This window comes from Pinus tabuliformis, chromosome 2_2 (assembly GCF_031772625.1).
Source record: "Pinus tabuliformis cultivar Carrire ecotype Pingquan chromosome 2_2, CPIR1, whole genome shotgun sequence".
Lineage (NCBI taxonomy): Eukaryota > Viridiplantae > Streptophyta > Pinopsida > Pinales > Pinaceae > Pinus > Pinus tabuliformis.
This window is the reverse complement of record NC_142300.1, coordinates 971111679-971130674: the sequence shown is the minus strand read 5'-3', so window position 1 is coordinate 971130674 and position 18996 is coordinate 971111679. Positions and strand designations below refer to the sequence as shown.

General features: G+C 31.7%; 1 pseudogene across 1 annotated transcript; it reads right to left on the bottom strand.

Moving 5' to 3' along the window:
- Positions 1–14103: 14103 nt before the first annotated feature.
- On the bottom strand, positions 14104–16373 carry LOC149196479 (UDP-glycosyltransferase 86A2-like; annotated as a pseudogene). The gene is made up of 2 exons (XR_016254138.1): positions 15566–16373; positions 14104–15398 (listed from the first exon to the last, which is right to left on the bottom strand). The product of XR_016254138.1 is annotated as a UDP-glycosyltransferase 86A2-like (transcript).
- Positions 16374–18996: the final 2623 nt, after the last annotated feature.

Genomic DNA, 18996 nt, shown 5'->3' with positions numbered 1-18996 from the left:
GAAGAAGATGTATTCCTTCAAATAGTGATCCTTGTCTTCAAGGGGGATGACATTGACTTCTTGATGATGTTTAGAAGTCCTTTCTTTCTTATTTCGGATGAGTATACTTCAAGATGTTTCGATCTTCTATTTGAGTAGGGATAAGGGTCTTTTGAGATCTTCTTCCTTGAGGTGATGATTTGGGCAAGGTTCCCAAGGATTCTTCTAGTGTGGGCTTATTCTATGATTGATGTAGGTTTTTGATACTTCCTTCAAGATGATGATGAAATCCTTGTCTTTGAAATGCCTTGGAAATGAGAGGATCTTCTTGATGCTTTGAAGCCCTTGATATTCTTCTAGAAATTTGGTTCTTGAGTGTCCTTTATTGAACTGCCCTTCCTTAACTTATCACCTTAGCTCTCACACCATGTTCAAAAATTTAGGGGCAGCGAGGGGTGATTTATCTTCTTGATAACTGCTTGTGATGTGTTTTTAATTTCAATTTTTTAGCTTATTCTTGTACTTATTATTATTGATGTTTTTCTATTATCGAATTGTTAACAAAACATATAGAACAATGAGACAATAAGACACAATATGTAGGCTATCAACCAGGGCCAAAACCTCTCCAACTTGAGAGGAAAACTTATAATAATTTGTCTTCTTATAGAACCTTCAATTGATGAATTCCAAGGCCTAGACCCTTGACCAATATCCCCTCCAAGACCAAGTCAAAGCCTTCTCCTTGATGTGCTTCCCTTTCACAAAGTCAACTTTAGTCAAACTCACTTTCTAATGGAAGTAGTTTCTCCTTTGACCTCTTTATCCACCCTACAACTTCTTGACTGCAACTCATCCTTACTACAAAAACCCTAGGCCACACATGTGAGTGAGAATATAATGAAATTGTCCTCTTTTCTTCTTCGCTTGGTAAGATACTTCCTCTTCAACAATTCATCCTACAATATGAACTCTTTGTCACCCAAATTCAGTCCTCTTAGAGTGACTATAATTGTTTTGGTCTTCTTACTATAGAGAGATGCCCTAATCTTCACATGTGTGAAGGAATTTTGCCCTAAAACTAATCAGTAAAATTTGCGCTCTTCCTTCTTCCTCCTTTTCTAGGTATTAGGCTCCTCCTTATCTCTAGATCAAACTTCTATGATGATTGAGTGAGTCCCTTTGAGAGAGTTCGAGTCCTCCTTTATATAGGTGCTGAGATCCAAAATAGGCTGACTTCACTTGCAGGCCAACTTGATAATGGATATAGGCCGACTTGACTTGTAGCTTGTATATTTGGTCTTGGAGGGGTTTCCTTGACAATATTTAGACTCAAAAAAAATTCTTACAATATGTAACATCCCCAAATGGGTCATTTATACATGGAAATAACTCATAAACCCTAGAAGCTCTCAATGGGAGCTTGACCTATAAAATAAATCCCTCTTGACCATGAAACCCATGCTTGAAGAAAACAATAACAAAATTATTTTTCTTTTTACAACGAATACATAAAAACATGATTACATATGTCATTATGAAGACCAAACCTAGTTACATATTTCAACACAAAGACAGTTGAAGAACCATATTTTCCAATGATAGATATGGATGTACCACTAGAAAAGGTAGGTGTATCTACAGGTTGACTTTTGATTCCTACAATTGAGGTGAAGGTAAATAAGGTAGGGTGACTGGTATGGCAAACAAATGTTGTGTCCAATAGAAGTGTTTACTAAGGGTTAGTTGGAAAGTCTATTGATATTAGTCTCTTTGGATTGGTTAAGGGACATTCTAATGGAGAGGGATATACCTACAATTTATAGTTTGAGAGGTGATGATGATGTTGGTAGATAGGAGGAAAAGCCATTAAAAGATACAATTGAGAGCACAAGAGAGATCACAGAGACACTACCTCTTTTTCCACCAACCTTGGAGAAACCAGGTAGAGAGGTAATGCCATATTGGTTAGTGGCTAGATATAGAGAGTATATAGAGCTTAGGGATAAAATTGATTAGGATCACAGTATCGCGGATGACACAAAAGATAGGCTAGGAGAGGGCCATCCAAGTAAAAACTATCCATGTATCTCATTTGTAGTTAGTATAGGTAATGTCATATTGGAATCTTAGTGGACACACATTTGTTCTCCCAATGGGAAAGATGATACCTACGTTAGAGTATGTAGACTAGATCATGGGTATTCAAGTAGATGGTGCCATCATAGAGGCTAAGGTCTTTGACTAAGAATAATAGATTTCATGTGAATTAGAGGTCATCTATTGACTCTCTCCACCCATAGCAAATGATAACTCTTCTCATTTTATAGCTTGCCTTGAAACCCTATGGTGACTAGGTCAAGACTTGAACAATCCTCTAGTGGAACAACATTTCTATGGAATTTGTGAAGTCTGAGCTTATGATAAAGTCCAAGTCTAATTTTTGATGAATTTTGAGCCCATTCTAAGGGTGAATTTCAAGCCTTGTCTATGATAATATCTGAGCCCATTCAGAGTTGAAATCAGATTCTATTATGTGGTGAAGACCAAGATTTTTGGGATAGTAAAGAAAGCCTAAATTTGGCCCTATTACAATTATAAGTCAAGACTTTAATCGAGTTCATTGTGGACAGTTGAAAGACAATTTGTGGGAAGATTTTGTAGGGTTGAATTGGTATTTTTTGGACACTTTTCTATATCACATTATGAGAGAGAAGGAAGTTATGTGTGTCTTGCATGTTATAGATTGTCATGCAACATCCTATTAAATGTTTCAACATGTTGTTTTGAAACCCATAAAATATAGCTTGCTTATCATTCTCTTAAGAAGGGTATGATGTCTTACATCCTTATAAGTGTAGAGATTTTCATTGGAATGTGACTAGGGAAATGGAACAAACTTCTACTTTGTAGAAGTTCTCTTTCCCAGGTCAGTTGGACTCATTATCTTTGTAGAATTTCCGAACTTTAGTAATACCATATTTCACTAATATTCTCTAAAACTGACCAATGCCAGGATTATCACATATTGATCCCCAGACCTCTTCACCTAGTATTCTAGAAATGTATTCATTTATCGACCTCGCTAGTATTAAAAGTGAAATTTAACATGACTCGTTTTCATCTTTTTTCATGCAAATTTCACTAGATTCCGAGAGAGGTGTCTGTAAAAGGATGAAAAGGACCAGATACGAATTTCTTCATGTTAGAAATTCCCAATTATGTTCATAACATGGGCTAATATGACAACCCAACAGATTCAAAAGGCTAATTCCAGTTAAGGGAATTGTATGGACTTGATCCCTAAATTGTTTTTGAAATGTTATTGTCCCATTTGAGAAGATGCCTTGACCACTCTAAGGCTCATTCCAGTTAAGGTAATTATATGGAATTGAGCCATAATATTTTTTTGAAATGTAATTTTCCCGTTTTAAATGAAGCCTTGACCACTCTACCTTAGAACTACTTCTCATATAGGTTTCATTCCTTCTAAGGGAATTCCTATCTTGTTGAAACCTGCATTGCTTCTTAGCTTGTTGAAACTTGCATTGCTTCCACTAGACATTATCAATCTTTGTGCATTTTCACTTAGATATTTTTACTTAATAATCCTCCTTATCAAATTACTTCAACTATCGAAGTTTCATGATGGCTAATGAACAATGTAACACGTGCAAATTGAAGATTTTACATGTGTCCCATTTCCAAAGCTTATGAAGTTGATCTAAGCTAATGAGGAAAATCACATGGAATTTTTTAGAAGCTAGAATATGACCAAGGATATATTGTGTATGCATGAAAAACATGACCTCATTCTGATCATTGAGAAATAATTGGATCCAACATGGATGGAAACCTGCTTGAAATTTGACATAGAAACATTGTTTTGAATGATCACTTCAAATTCAGAAGATTTGTAGAAGTGTTTATGTGGAATCATATTGTATAAAGCTTTGCATCCACATCTTTCTATAGATCATAGTCATTTCCATATATTTCTTACTTATTTTGGTTCTCTAATATAATGGAAAAAGTTTATGGGATTGTCAATTTTGGTCAATTGCAATAAATTATAATAAACAAGGTAAAAACTTGAATCTATGATCTTCTTATCTTTGAGATACTTCACAATGGTATATTTTATTATAGATTTAATTTAATGGCCTTGGCCATTGTCTTTAGTCCATTGAAATTATGGATATTGGATTACATAGTAAGGTTTTGTCCTACTTTATGGACCTCTTATGATACTATGAAATTGTATCATAAGAATATCCCAAAACCTAAAATTAGAGAGTGTAGGATACTGAGCATAGTTGGATAAAACAATGATAGTCCAAATGAAAAATTAGAAGTTCCTTTAAATATTATATTCTAGGATAAATGACTCTTAAACATAGCTCATTGGTCAAATATTATCTTCGTCCTTCTTAATTAATTGATGTCTTGTCTAGTTGCAAGAAAGAGGACAATGAAAGAAATTGATTCAAGGTGGCTTAATACTTCAAAGAATATATTTCAAGAGAATTTTCATTACTTTTTGTTGGTTAGCTTTGATGGAATGGGGCATTGCTAAGATAAATTTAGATGATTGGAAAAAAGGAAAAGGACTTTATAGTATCATTTGGATTATACCTATTTCTTCCTATAGAGAAGAAATTATAAATCTACATTCAAATGAGGACTCCACCAAGCTACAATTTGGAGAGAGAATGCCATATTAGCTACACATGAGACCATGGATGTAACAATTGATGAAATCATGTTGAATATTTAATGTAATATGATATGCACTATAATCAAAACAAATGGAACATCCAACACCATGGTTAAAAGTTCTTTTTCCACATGGAACATATTCTTTCTCCACATGAAACATACTGTAACATAATTTTCTTCTTTATGTGACTTTCCTTTATACCAAACTCTACTTCCAGAGTCTTCCATGCTTCCTAGGAAGATGTAGATTTTTCTATATTGCACAAGGAATTATCATCCAATGCATGTTTTATAAGATCCAATACTAAGGAATCACATACTTCATCATATGGGTTATTAGACCGATACTCAATCAACTCTTTACATCAAAGGAAAGTTTTCATTTTGACAGTTCCCAAAAATTAAAATTTTTACTTGTAAATTTTTGAAGTGTTAGTAGATATATCTTGATCCATTCATCCTCAAATTTTTCTACTTCATCTACTTGTCTTTTAGATTCCTTTATTATTGTGATAACCTCTATGATCTCTTTGAAAAACTTTGGCTCTTCCTTCCGATTTCTTTTCTCAGTTTGCTCTAGTCTTGCTTTGTGACCCATGATTGTCATCTTTCTTTGGTATTTTGTCTTCTTTCCTTATTGTGTCATCCTTCTAGAAATGAAGGTCACATACACTTGATTATATTTAAAACTAAGAATTTTAACCTTCACTTTAACGGTGGCTCCCAACAACTACTAGCAACTTTGCTAAGCTCTTCTATGTAGATTATTATGGAGGCTCATGGCTACAACTTATAGTGGAGACTCCTTCTTTGGTCAGTGGTGGTGGTTCTTTCCTCTTGATATGGTTGTGGCTCTGTAGGCTATTCAACCTAATCTTTTAGTAGTTTGGTTTACAAACTCTCAATGAGCTCTAGTTTATACTTATGGACCAATGGATGCAAACTTTGATTTGAAGGCTACTAACAATAGCCAAGGCTCTTAGTGGAAGTAGCGCATGACCTTCTTAACTCCTTTGGTTCTTTGAAACGTTTATCAGATATCACTTGTTATTTAGAGGCATAGATAAGCATGAAAAAACAAGATAAATAAGTACACAAGCTTCTGCTTGAATAAATAAGTTTTATTAATTAATTATTCTCTAATATACATCCATCGAGTTACTACAATTATCTCTTCTTACTTCACATTACAATGACCCAACCATGAGTATATAAGCACTAAAATTTCCAAATATGGAATCATGCAAACTCTAACTTTCTTTTCCTCATGTAAACTATGACTTGACACTTTAACTAAACCTTTCTAACTTCACTTTAACATAAATTGACATTTTTATTTTCCTTAACTTAAATTTTCTTGATAAGGCATTAACTTTTTATCCCTGACTCACTTGACTTCTAATATTAGACGTAACTTGTTTTTCTTCACTTAACTTAACTCTGCATACATTGCATGCATATGAGAGTACTTACTATTTCTATCAAGTGAAACATTTTTTTATCTATGACAAAGTTGTGATCAATGAAAGTAAATCAAATAGGAAATTTGGGGATAGGTTTGTATGAATTGTGTGCTCTTATAATTTTTGAATTTCTATATGAGACTAGATTTCACTTGGTTGTAACACATTTGAATATTTGGCAACTGTTAGGCCAGTTGGGTTGTTGATTCTCTAAGACTACTTTCATTCATATCATTTTCATATTGGTTATGTTAAGGAATAATTGTATGGAATGATTATCTACATACTTCAATAAGTGTTCACCTTATGAATTTTAATAATCGTTAAATATAAAAAGTGAGGTGTAGTATGGAATCATGTAGTTTCAAATTGAGAAAATCGACGCATGAAATGAGTCATGATGCACCACAAACCTATAGTGATGGGTCATCTAGTTGCGCTAAGTCAACCTCCGATGTGGGTGACTATAGGGGCATGACAATGGATTTTTAGGTTAAATTAAAGTTTATGCTAGAGGTACTCTTTCAACATCCTCCATAATATATATATATATATATAAAGTGACGAAGATAAATTACATAGTTGTTACTTCCTAGTTTGAAATTATAGCAATTACTAACATTACCTCGTTTCTTAATAATGCATTCTTGGTTTTCTAATTAATAAATGAAAATCTTTACCAAAATCTAAATACCTAACAATAAATTAATATGAAAAATTACAGATATATATATGAATTTGCATTTTTTTTTGGACTTCAATATATATATATATATATATATATATATATATATATATATATATATATATATATATATATATATATATGTATGTATGTATATTGTATATAATTTCTTACAAATTTATATGAAAGTTTTAGTTGAAGTAGTTTAAATATTTTCATATATTTAAAAATAAAATAAAATTAGCTCATAGAGTGTTTGAGAATCACCTTGTTATGATGTATTATGTAAAAACATGAGATTGAAAGTTCAAATCCTTGTAAATTAGGCCAACCAGAAAATAATAATTTTAATCTATTTATTTATTTATTATATTTTTAGAATGTGGTAGGTATATTGCAATTGTTTTGAAATTAAACTATCTTTAGTTTATTACTATATATATATATATATATATATATATATATATATATATATATATATATATATATATATATATAGATATAGATATATATGAATCACCTTGTTATGATGTATTATGAAAAAATGAGATTGAAAGTTCAAATCCTTGTAAATTAGGCCAACCAGAAAATAATAATTTTAATCTATTTATTTATTTATTATATTTTTAGAATGTGGTATGTATATTGTAATTGTTTTGAAATTAAATTATCTTTAATTTATTGCTTTATGTAAATTTTAATATGATTTTCATATATATATATATATATATATATATATATATATATATATATATATATATTGGTTGTGGTTCACAAACACCTACGGTGAACGGGTGCTGCTACATCCATGGGAAAAATCTGGGGTGACGCCCCTGGGCCTACTGCAAGACCTGACCCCAAGAGCTTTCGGGAATTGACCCTGTGACCTCCCATTTGGCCCCGAGGCTTGACCGATTGAGCTAACCCTTGGGGCTATATATATATATATATATATATATATATATATACACCTAAAAATCAAAAATTAGTTAAAAATATTCTAAATTTCGAAATGTTATAATTTAATTAAAAAAACAATATTATTAGCATATTCTAATTTGATATTTAATTAAAATTAATTATTGAGAAAAAAATAATACAAAATAAACAAACTGATATGATTAAATTTCATGTTGTTTGAATATCTATTTTCAAAAATAAAAATATTATTATCCCTTATCCACTATTGGAATAGTTGTACAAACTTTCTGAATGCAGTGGTAGACAACTTGTCTCTCATCGTATCGGCAGAGATCGAAGGGACAAAAGATGAATTGATGTCAAGGAAATCTTGCCACGAAAAGTTATCATGTTCTTCATAGTTGGCTACCCACACAAAATGAAGAGCCCAACAAATTGCTTTCTTTATATAAGACAACGTGAATGGTAAGTGAAAAAGAAACCTAAATATAGGCGCCAAACAATAGTAGCCTACAAACTTAGGGCATATGGTCATCATAAATTGTGTAGATGTTAGATAATATTGTCTTAAATTATATGGTTTTTCTTAATTGTTAACTGTTTCAAATGGGTTTTGTCTTAATTTCCATTGTCTTAAGTGGCCATTGTATTAAATATAAAGTTCTATCTTAAAATATTTCTGTCTCAAACTGTTTTTGTCTTAAAATATTTTTGTCTTAAACTGTTTTTGTCTTAAATATAAAGTTTTGCCTTAAAATATTTTTGTCTCAAACTATTTTTGTCTTAAAATATTTTTGTGTCAAACTATTTTTGTCTTAAAAAAAATTTGTCTTAAAATATTTTTCTCTCAAACTGTATTTTGTCTTAAATATAATGTTTTGTCTTAAATTATTTTTGTCTCAAACTCTTTTTGTCTTAAATATAATGTTTTGTCTTAAAATATTTTTGTCTCAAACTCTTTTTGTCTTAAATTTTATATTTATGATAATTGAATTGATATTAAATTTTAATGTAAAATAACGAAAATAAAAAGCGACTTTTTGAGACAAAAGATTTCTTTTGTCTTAAAAAAAATGTCTTTAAAGTTCCCTTTGTGTAGTAGTGATGATAGATATAGATTATTTTCTATTGAATCAGGGTTTTTCTTGGTTTTCAACTAGAATGGTTTGTTATAGCTCATATGTTATTTTCATTTTGCATGCATTCATAGCTCATTGGTATCTTTCTTGCTATCAAACTATGACCTAGTGGTGTTTCTGTAGTTACTAAGTGCTTGATTTTATTACTAGTTCAATGGGTTTCCCAAGTGGATTTGTTAAAAAGGAAGAGACAATTCCCTCTCTTGATTTGGTGTTTTCTCCTCTTCAAAGAAGAATGTGACTACATTGAAGGAAAGAGGGTCAATTCGTAAGTTCATTGGTCCTTGGCCTAGCTATTAATTCTATTTTATAATGGAGCTCTGTTAATTGGGTAAAACATGACCCCATTGGTATTTTATATTGAGGAAATGATTATTATACATTTCCTTTTGAAAAGAGAGAGAATAGATGTTGGGTCCCTATAATACTAGTGATTACCCCATTACTATTGTAGTTATACCCCTTATTTATATTGTTGTGCCCCTATTACCCCCATATTGTTATTTCTATGCCCCATAGAATCCCTCTATTGTTATTTTTGTGGCTTTATATTATTATTGTTAGGTCGGCTGGATTATATTGTGACTCCTTAGACTCCTATATATAGAAAGGAGGTTTTGTCATTTGTATCATCCAAGAATTGTTCATTTATGTAATGTAAAGGAGGTTGCCCCCTCGAAGAGGCTGAATTCTAAGGCGTTGATCTATCTTTTCTATCTTTTCTTGAGCTAGTTTCATAACATTTGGTATCAGAGCTTTGGATTCTAGGGTTTCGCTACTCCAAATAGGTCATCGTGGAATTATTGTAAGTGACAGAGATCCCATTTTCACTGGAAATTTTTGGACAGAATTATTTTCTTTCTTGGTACTTAGTTAGCTCATAGCTCATCTTATCATCCTCAATCTGATGGGCAAACTGAGATAGTAAACAAATGTTTGGAAGGATATCTTCGTTGCTTTGTATCTGATAAACAGACACAATGGGTCAAATGGTTGCCTCTGGCTGAATGGTGGTATAACACTTCCTTCCATACAGGAACAAAAATGCATTTATGGCACTTTGTGGGTATCAACCACTATCCATCACATCATATTTAAGAGAAAATTCTAAGGTTCACGCAGTGGAACATCACATCGAACATCAACAACAAGTCCTCCAACTCTTAAAGGATAAGCTCGTGTTGGCACAAAATAGAATGAAACAACAAGCAGATCAACATCGCAGTGAAAGAAGTTTTGATGTAGGTGATTGGGTATTCCTACGGCTACAACCATATAAGCAAATGTCCCTAAAGCAAGCTAAGAAGGATAACAAATTATCACCAAAGTATTATGGTCCGTATAAGGTGTTGCAAAAGATTGGTACTATGGCATACAAATTGGAGCTTCCTGCAGCTTCTCGATTGCACCCAGTTTTCCATGTTTCATGTTTAAAGAAGGTTATAGGTGACAAGCTCCCAATTCAAACAATATTTCCAGAACTTGACGAGGAAGGAAAAATTATATTGGAACCGGAAGCAGTCACAGAAACAAGAACTCGACAGCTATGAAATCGATCAATTTCAGAGTATCTTATCAAGTGGAAGAACTTATCCGCTTAAGATTCCACATGGGAGGATGAGAATTTTATGCAGAAGTATCCAGAACTACTCAAGCGTTGAGGACAACACTTTTTTGAAGGAGAGGGGCATGTTGGGTCCCTATAATATTAGTGATTACCCCATTACTATTGTAGTTATACCCCTTATTTATATTGTTGTGCCCCTATTAACCCCATATTGTTATTTCTGTGCCCCATAGAATCCCTCTATTGTTATTTTTGTGGCTTTATATTATTTTTGTTAGGTCGGCTGGATTATATTGTGACTCCTTAGACTCCTATATATAGAAAGGAGGTTTTGTCATTTGTATCATCCAAGAATTGTTCATTTATGTAATGTAAAGGAGGTTGCCCCCTCGAAGAGGCTGAATTCTAAGGCGTTGATCTATATTTTCTATCTTTTCTTGAGCTGGTTTCATAACAATAGAGATGATATTTATAGATCCATACCTTATTTCATTAGCACTAAAGGAATTTATCTCACTCATTAGGCTCTGCATTTTAATCCCATAATGGGAATTTCTTCCAGACTAGTGTTGATGAGATTTCCATATATTCCCTTTCTTGATGGGGTGAAGGTATTTTCAAATCTATAGGAGATAAATTGGGATGCTTTGTTTCTAATGAAATGAACAAAGAAAATAACTTTTCTTGTGCAATAATTGTCACTAAAATGGATTCTTCAAAAGGCCTTTTTAAGTCGACTTAACTTAACTTGGATGGTTAGTTCCATCATTGGACCTAGGATTATGAATAGATTCCCTTTAAATATAATTTTTTTCATGAGTATGGGAATATTTTGAAACACTATCTTGAGGAGAAAAATTTGCAATTCCCTTTCAATCTTATGCCATCTTCTAATAGTAATGATGAACAAGGAGAATTCAAACCAGTTACAAGGAAACAATAGAAGCATTTGACTAACAAGATGCATACTAGTAAGCCAAAATCTCATTTGCATTCTCCCTCTAGTAATAGATATTAAGTTTTGAAGTCCCTAGAGTAGAAGCTATATGTGACGAGCCCAAATTTGTTCATTCAATCCAAAATCAAGTGCCTCCAAATATTATTGATTCATTTGTTGAGGAAAAGTATTCACCTAAGGATATTGGCTAAATACCTCCTCTCGAAAAGAAGCAAGAGGAATTTGGAATAGAGGATAAGCAGGAGATCAACCCCCCCTCTTATGATTCTTATTTTGATGTGCTAAAAAACAATCCTTCTTTTCCCCTCCTACAACAAGAAGTAGAAAATATCAAAACAAAAAAACCATGAAATTTAGTGTTGAGAATTCTTGTGCCTCCCATGGGTCTAGAGGTGGGTCGATTTCTTTCAAATCTTAGAAATTTTTTGATTTTGAAACATCCCGTGGAATAAATTTGTAAGAATCTACTATTATTCTCAAGATGTAGTAGGTGCAAGATTTAAAATATATAGTATTGGATATCTACTCCCCCTTCCTTTTTCGGGTGGAGGATGTTTTTTCACTCCTTTCTTTTTATATTCATTAAAGAATTTCTATTTATAATCATCACTTTGATGTATTTGTTGCATGTTTGGGCACAAATTTTTACTAATATAGGTTCTCATTACTATTAAAGACAAAGGATATATCTTTAAAGAGTTTATTTCACAATTTTTCAATCCAATAGATCATCCATCCTTATTGATGGAAAACTATACTTGATCTCTAAAGGTAATGTACATTATCCATTTACCAATTTTTTTGGATGCCAAAATTTGTCACATGGCATAGGGACTTATATTATCACTTATCAAGCCCCTATTGACTTCTCTATATTTCGAAGAATCACTCTCCATGTATCCATATTAAGAAAAAATGATCACTAAATTAAGTCAATCTAACCAGAAATTATTCCTAGATAGAATATGCTAATATGTATGTAGTCTCATACTATCTACTCATAAATATCTAATATTATAAATTTCATATATTTCATTCTTCTTTTACTTTCCTTCTTAAATTTCTTTTAGCGTTATAGCGGAGAGAAACATTTCCATCCCTTCTCCCCCTAAAAACTTCTTTTGTCAAATACACCATTACATTGTTACCACTACTAACCTCTAGTACATACACCTCTTACATACAAAACAATATGAAACTATGTCATCATTTGAAAATTCATACAAAAATATCATTCAAAAAGAAAATTTCCCAACGATGTCATCTTTCATAGATACACTGCTTTTGGATGTCACCCTTTGAACCGATAATGATTTAAAAAATAAATTAACCTAAAAACAATGGACTTCCCAATAACATAATTTAATCTCGATTCAGGTTTTATATTATCCATGTTTTCTCATTTTATTTATGTCTCTATCATTTTTACATTAATCCCATTAAAACGTGTAACATGATAAGTTGAAAACTCCATAAATAAAAATAATGGAAAAAAAATGACCCATGATAAAAATCTAGATGCACAAGATTAACCCTCATTAGGTATTTTTTCGTTTATGTCGAAAAGAATAAGCAGGATCTACATAGAATAGTGTAGACTTAGAAACGTGATTTGTTCATCCATCATTGGGAATCAGAAAAAGTATATTATTCGCAGGACCATAACAATATAGTGGAGTTATCTATGTAAAATTTAATACTATCTTTCTATTTTTATTATTTTAATTTGCAATGGGGTAATCGGTAATTTTCGAAGGCTAGTCTAGCCGAGACACAGGACATAATCATTACGGTTACTATTCTCTTCAATATTAAATTATTCAAATTTCCTTATAAATTTATTTTTTATATCAAAATATAATAATAGTAATTTAATGTAAACCAATCTTAAAATATAACTATAAATTTAAAAATAAAAAATTCTTAATGATACATTCTATATAAATTTAAAAGCAAAAAGTTCATAGATAAAGTTAATTATATATAGTATATTTTGAAACAATAATAATAAAGTAGTCATATAATTTATGCAAATTGACAATATATTTATTTTTCTTATTTTAAGAATTTATTATTAAAATATATTTATTTTTCTTACCTTAAATTTTTTAATAGAAATCCAATAGAGTAAAATTCATGATAAAATAAAATTATTATATTAATTTATAATTTTTTTTAACTAACCAATATAAATGAAAAAATTATATAATTATGTATTTTGTTTTTATTTTAAAAATTAAAATTTCAAATGTAAATTTAAGTTTCTTTTTTTAGAAGTGATTCATATTGTTATATTTATAGAATATTTGTACAAGACATATCTATTCAAAGAACCATCACATGACTTTACTCTTATAATGTCAAGAGAATTGAAATTTCTCCATAAAAAATGTGTTTTAACTATTGACAAAACTAACCTTCAAACTTGTGTAAATCTAAATTATCATCCATAAAAAAATGCTTTAACAATTGCTTAACAATACAGACTATGGTAAACTATGAAATGTGTATCACAAATTTTAAAAAATATAAATAAAATAAAATATTTATCAAATTTTCCAATCTAAAAGCTATTAGAAAAAAGAAAATTGAATCTAATCAAGTTTTCTAATTTGGTTTGAAACGCACAAAGAAAAATTGTATAAAAAAAGGAAGGAGAAGGAACAACATGATAAAGAAAAATTGTACTTAAAAAGAAGGACGGAGAAGGAACAGCATGATAGAGATATAATTAAATAATTAAAATATCTAAAATTGATAATTTAGAGAAAATGGTTTTATTATGTAATCAGAAACATGCTTTCAGAAAGGATCGAACTAGCAAGAAATATCATTGAAATTAGAGACCAGACAGCTATTTATCAAAAAGATGTGAAGCATGGTGTAGATGCCAAGGGAAACTTCAAATTTCACGCAGCCTGCTAGTGGCCGGAAAGAAACCAGTCACAATGGACTGAACAAATAGCGACATGGGCTGAACAATGGACTCACGATCGTTCACGGTTGTTTACTTATTCACTCACACATTTTTCTTCATGTTTAGAACGCATTGCTCTCAAACCTTCTACAAAGCTCTCAATGTTCTTATCGGAAGATCCTCGTTGACGCACTCCAGCTCTCGCACTCTCTTTTAAGACCTCCACATTTTTCTTCACCTCCTTGCCTTCGTCACAAAATAATTTAATGATAGCCTTAGATACATCTCCCCTCACTATCACTCCCTTATCTTCCTCGTCATCGTCTCCGCTTAATCTGAAACCAATCTTCCATTCATCAGCCATGAGCTTGCAGTTGGTGAATTGATCATTCCAAAATGGAAACCCTACCAAGGGAACTCCAAACGCTATGCTTTCAAGCATCGAGTTTCATCCGCAGTGAGTAATGAAACCCGCAATGGAGGGATGGGATAACACTTGCAGCTGATTGCACCATGGAACAACGAGCCCCTGCCTCTTCGTCTCATTCAGAAAACCGTCTGGTAAGCAGTCTGAGACTGTCGAAGAGACTATGTCTGGACGTAGAGCCCAGAGAAAGAACTGTCCGCTTTCCTTGAGACCCATCGCTATTTCCTCCACCTGAGCTTTAGTCGTATGGATCATACTCCCAAAGGAAACGTATATAACGGAACCATTAGGTTTTGCATCCAGCCACTCGGAGCAGTCACACTGTGACCAAATGTTAGTTCCAACTCTTGTGTCGTCAGAATGCTCACTGTTCAAATAACCGGATGGAAGCAGCGGACCAACATGCAAAACCGGAGGTTGTAAACTCAATTCCCCGCTTTCGAGACCATCGAAAGAATTACCGAGAACCCAATCTGCCTCGCGACTTAGCATAAAGCACTTAGATAACCCATCAAGAATGTACTGTGTATCGGCATCTACCTCGCGGAAGAAGGATGGAAGGTCTCCTACAGCTAAGGGTGGGACTCCCGGAATATAATCGATCGAAATGCTTCTCTCGTCAACTGCACCCAGATCCAAATGACGACAAGTAAACGGGGAAAAAGGTTCAGTTGTCAGTAACTATCAAGCGTTCAGGCGAACTGCCTGGAAACCCTAGTTCAAAACTGTAACCCTGGAAACCCGAGTTCAAAACTGTAATTGTAAATAAACAAAGGAACTGAAAACTTACCAATTCCTTCACAAAGAGAGTGACGAAAATCCTGCAGCAGATGTGCGTGATAGTAGATCGAGTAAAGAGCTGTCGGCTGTGTCCAGAATGAAATCCAGGGAATGCCGAATTTCCTAGTGACTTCAAATGACCAGATAAGTATGGTATCAGCTATGACGCACGATATAGGAGGCCCCGCCTTGTTGAGATTGTGCAGAAGCTTTTCGAACTCTCCTCCCATATTCTCGACAGAGAGCATAAAATCTTTGAATCCGGCGGACCGATCGAAATCTAGAGGTAATCCATCGGAAATTTGGGCAGAGCGAATATCTAGACCAAGATTCCGAGCTTCCTGCTCAATAGGATCGTCTTGTTCAGCACTGTGAATATCAGCTTTAGTGATCTGCTGGTGTATGTGATGCGTTGTAACGAAGGTGACTGTAACACCTTTGAAAGCAAGTCTCTTCGCAAACTGCATCATGGGAATTATGTGACCCAGCGTTGGATACGGAATCACAATTGCGTGCAAGGGTTCAGGATTCAAAGCCATGTTTCTCTTCTATCTTGAGCTCTGTCACACTGCTAGTGGCTACTTAATGCTCTCTTATGATCAATAGAAGATAATATTTGAGTGGACAAAACTAAAAGGCAATTGAGGAACTGAATTGCTTGGAGATTGAAAGCATCAGAATAATGCCGTGTATATTTAACCATTTATTTCTCTTCATCGATCACACAATCTTTATCAAATAGCCATTATTTTGTACCAGCATAACAGCCCTCCGTTATTTTGTTACGGCATAAACTGTCACGAGAGAGAATCCTTTGAGCAGAGAGATTTCATAAGAAATTATAATTAAATCTGACAATTTAGTGACTTTTATTCTTCATTTATTTAATTGATTTCAGATGTTTTCGAGCTGTCATTCACTTATTGAATTTATTTGATATGGTTTTGTCTTAAACACTAGCATGAACTGTGCCGGACGAGGGAGAATCTTGTGTCGAGAGAGATGTGACAATGAAACTGGTACTAAATGAGATAATTTAGTTATTTTTGTTCTGTCCTTTTTTAATTTATTTGATACGAGCTAAACAAGAGAACAATCATATAAGTTAACTATGGGTGAGTGGTATAAACATCAATCTGACTTACCAAAACAAATAAACATCAATTTATAAAAATGTTATTAAAATTAAGAAATTATAAAATTTAAATAAATTATAAATTACTATTATTATTATTATCAATTATAGAACTATAGTTTTGAGTTAATTTGTAAATGTTTTTTATAATACTATGGATGATAATACTATATTCTTAAAATTTCAGATATCATTTTACAAAACAGGTATAACTATTTGGAGATAATTTTGGATTTTTCATTTTTGAATACTACTAAAAATAACTTACAATATTCTGAGTTTAAATCCCTATCATCCAGTAATAAAAATAATCTAGAATATTTCTCATCATCCCCTAATAATTGACACAACCATATAAATTAGAAAAACATAAAAATTAACTAAATTACAACTTTATGTATTATTATTATTATTGATAACATAAAAGAAACAATATATAAGTTAAACATATTTACACTTAAAAATAAAAAAAAAAAAAAATCTAACAATATTATTAACCATAAAGATTCACCTCTATTATATCTTGAAATTCTTAATTTGTAAATAGGTCTTGTTACAATATTATGCTTATCAATACCATATGCCCAAAAATCAAAAAGTCATTGCATATGATACTTGTTCATACGATTTTCTTTTAAATTAATAACTTTAATTGAAAAGGCAAAAATGACATAGTATTTTTGAGATAAATCTCCACCTTTGATTTGTGTATACTATTAAAGATATTTGAAAATATTCTATGAATGTTAAATCCTTACCATTCACATAATAATTATTAACATAATAATTAAATTAAAAGTGTAGAAATTTATTTCCAAAATAGACACCCATACCCCTAATTATTTATAACTAAATAAAACTTAAAAACCTAGTGTAAAATAAATTAAAATTTGAAACCCTACTCCAAAATAAATATACCTATTGCAATAATAAATTGGTAATCAATTTTTTAATATAATTGTTTATTAAATTACTATTTTTAATGGTTTGGAATAAATTTCTGAATCACAATTTTGAAATTTTTTAGTATAATTAATTTTAATGTAGAATATTTAATGTGTAAAAATTTAATAATTTGAATTTACAATTTTACAAATTTGTAATTAAATTTTAGACAAAATTTATTTAATAATGTATTTTAAAAATACATGACATTTTTAAATAAAACTAATATTTTGATAAATTGAATTTAATCTATTATAGTTTAATGATAATGCTTAAATGATAAAACCTTATTACATATATATATAGATATATATATGCTATGCCTTGAAATTGCTTTAGGTGTGTTAAGATTTGTTTTTTCCTAGTAGGATTGATGAGTCAACTTGCATTCATGGATAACAACAAATGATCACTCTCCCCACAATTGATTTAAAAACTAAGTTGTGATATACATTAGAATTTATTTAGGTGTGTTGTTCCAATCTTCAATATTGTTGTGAAATCCTGTGACCATTAAAAAAACACATAAATTTTCATCTAGATATTATTGTAAAAAAAAAGAAAAAAAAATTGCATAGATTACCATTCACTTAAAACTTGTTGCATTCAGTCATTGATTATAGTTCTCAATCCCCATTCTAGCATGCAAAAGAAACCCTATTACCTTCAACTCTGAATTGTGAGAATCCCAAATTTAGTTGCATACATAAAGATGGTATATATTTCAATATAAAACCTTTGGACTCCATAGTAACATAAACTAGCATTTGCACTAGATGTTGTAAAGGTAACGTCGTAAGGCATAAATTCGAGAAGCATTGTGACATATAAAGAATCATTGAAGATGAAAATTAGTAGATGAAGGGTAAAGAGCTAGTACCCAATGCTCATTGCATTAAATAGGTCTTGTTCTTTTCGGAAACATTTTGGCTATGACATCTGGCCAAAAAAATCTTCTCATTTTTAGCGGGCTATGGAATGACTTCAACTAGAAGGAGACAATATTGGATACTATTGCAGGTATTAAGGAGCAAAATTTTGTCCTTGTTAGTAAGATTAATAAGGGAAACAAGAAAAAAGGAACTACGAAGGGTTAAAAAGGGAAGAAAGAGAAGCCAGGTTCTTGTAACCAGGGAAAGAAGGACTTGAGCCACATCAAGTGCTTGAAGTGTCAAAAGTTTGGGCACTTTTCTTCCAATGTCATCAGAAGAAGGGGAACGGCAAGCAACAATGCTAGAAGCGACTTGCAAGAAGTGAAAAAACATCAGCTCAAGTGGATGAGCTTTCATCCATTCTTGAGATACACTTCTCAATGGTCTCATGCTTGTCATGTGACATCATGTCTGATGTCAACTGGTATA